This window comes from Zygotorulaspora mrakii, chromosome 4 (genome assembly GCF_013402915.1).
Source record: "Zygotorulaspora mrakii chromosome 4, complete sequence".
In the NCBI taxonomy this organism is placed as follows: Eukaryota; Fungi; Ascomycota; class Saccharomycetes; order Saccharomycetales; family Saccharomycetaceae; genus Zygotorulaspora; species Zygotorulaspora mrakii.
Genome location: NC_050722.1, coordinates 1,250,001 through 1,252,500, shown reverse-complemented (window position 1 = coordinate 1,252,500; position 2,500 = coordinate 1,250,001). Strand labels below are relative to the sequence as shown.

The 2,500-nt window shown below is 52.2% G+C and overlaps 1 non-coding gene across 1 annotated transcript in view; it reads right to left on the bottom strand.

Moving 5' to 3' along the window:
• The window catches only part of HG535_RND18c, a 1,800-nt gene extending 795 nt beyond the window's left edge, over nt 1-1,005 (bottom strand). The window contains exon 1 of the ribosomal RNA XR_005101483.1: nt 1-1,005. This exon is cut by the window's left edge and continues 795 nt beyond it. This is a non-coding gene — a ribosomal RNA (18S ribosomal RNA).
• Nucleotides 1,006-2,500: the final 1,495 nt, after the last annotated feature.

Sequence of the window (2,500 nt, the reverse complement as noted above, 5' to 3'; positions counted from 1 at the left end):
TATCTGATCATCTTCGATCCCCTAACTTTCGTTCTTGATTAATGAAAACGTCCTTGGCAAATGCTTTCGCAGTAGTTAGTCTTCAATAAATCCAAGAATTTCACCTCTGACAATTGAATACTGATGCCCCCGACCGTCCCTATTAATCATTACGATGGTCCTAGAAACCAACAAAATAGAACCAAACGTCCTATTCTATTATTCCATGCTAATATATTCGAGCAATACGCCTGCTTTGAACACTCTAATTTTTTCAAAGTAAAAGTCCTGGTTCGCCACGCGCCCACAAGGAGCACGGGTTAGCCAGAAGGAAAGGCCCGGTTGGAACACCAGTACACGAAAAAATCGGACCGGCCAACCAGGCCCAAAGTTCAACTACGAGCTTTTTAACTGCAACAACTTTAATATACGCTATTGGAGCTGGAATTACCGCGGCTGCTGGCACCAGACTTGCCCTCCAATTGTTCCTCGTTAAGGTATTTACATTGTACTCATTCCAATTACAAGACCCGTATGGGCCCTGTATCGTTATTTATTGTCACTACCTCCCTGTATTAGGATTGGGTAATTTGCGCGCCTGCTGCCTTCCTTGGATGTGGTAGCCGTTTCTCAGGCTCCCTCTCCGGAATCGAACCCTTATTCCCCGTTACCCGTTGAAACCATGGTAGGCCACTATCCTACCATCGAAAGTTGATAGGGCAGAAATTTGAATGAACCATCGCCAGCACAAGGCCATGCGATTCGAAAAGTTATTATGAATCATCAAAGAGTCCGAAGACATTGATTTTTTATCTAATAAATACATCTCTTCCAAAAGGTCGAGATTTTAAGCATGTATTAGCTCTAGAATTACCACAGTTATACCATGTAGTAAAGGAACTATCAAATAAACGATAACTGATTTAATGAGCCATTCGCAGTTTCACTGTATAATTGCTTATACTTAGACATGCATGGCTTAATCTTTGAGACAAGCATATGACTACTGGCAGGATCAACCAGATAACTATACTTAGCTGTCCGCGCCGTCTCTTACAGGGAAGAACTCCCCGCAAGAAAAAAACACCGCGCACCTCTGAATATACTTAGTGATTGCAGCGGGCCTGCGAAACAAGGACGAATCCTCCTCCCGCACCCCGCCGTGAAGACGCCCGCCGCCCGGCTCTTACACCGGCCGCCGGCCCTCTCCCCTTTGCCATAGCACTCTTTGAGTTCCTCACGCTGGGCTTCCGCTGCACATCGCTCCGCTATTTCACAGACCGCGTCCAGCATCCCCCGCGAGAGAGGAGGTCGCTCCCGAGCAATCACAGTCTTGCGACCGGCTATTCCTCGACGCATTCCCCCACATGAGTTCTTTGAACGGATTGCTATCAGCTAGTAATCCACCAAATCCTTCACTGCCCGCCACAGAACAACAAAGTCTGCCACGGGACTCTTCGGGCCGGCACACAACGTGCCCGCGCCCTTGTCGCCGCTGTACAGGGACTGGCTGTCTGACGACCACCAGCGACCCTCTCCACCGTGCGACGAGGCCTTTGTTCTTACGAACGCCCAAGCCTACTCAAGTCTGTTCCCAGTCTCTTTCGAACTTGTCTTCACTGCTTTCGCATGAAGTACCTCCCGGCCCTTTTTGCCATGTCTCTGTTGTCTCCCTCACCGCCCATGCCCTCTGCCACCGGATCTGTCTTGGTTTTTCCTCGCTTCGTGTCCTCGCGCGTCTCCACCGCCCGCGTTTCTGCGTGCGGAACACTTGATTTAAGCGAGCGAGTGCTGAGTGAGCGAGCGAGCGACAGAGAGGCGTGACTAAGGCGTGACAGAGCGAGCGACAGAGAGGCGTGACTACGGCGTGACTACAGAGCGTACAGTGTGACAGAGCGAGTGACAGAGCGAGCGAGAGAGGCGTGACTACGGCGTGACTACAGAGCGTACAGTGTGACAGAGCGAGTGACAGAGCGAGCGAGCGAGGCGTGACTACAGCGTGACTACAGAGCGTACAGTGTGACAGAGCGAGTGACAGAGCGAGCGAGAGAGGCGTGACTACAGCGTGACTACAGCGTGACTACAGAGCGAGCGACAGAGAGGCGTGACTACAGCGTGACTACAGCGTGACTACAGAGCGTACAGCGTGACAGAGCGAGTGACACAGAATCGTGACAGAGCGTCCAGTGTGACACAGAATCGCGACAGAGCGTACGCGAAAAAATTTTCACCACCGTACACAACGCCCTGCACGCCCGCATCCTCCCCGTACACAATGCTCCTCCTTCCCTTCCCCTTCTTGTTTACTTCCCTCCCCCCCCCTCTTCCTCTCACTTTCCTCCCACTTTTCTCCAAATACTCTCTCTCCCCTCCTAAACATAAATACTTCGGCTTCCCACCTCCGCTCCCCCAAACGCCCCCGCTGCTCAACCAGCCCCGGCGCTCCCGCTCCCCACCCCCCCAGGGAGCCCCCCCGTAGTCTTGCAAAACACACACACCCCCTCCAGCTCCCGCTAGCCCC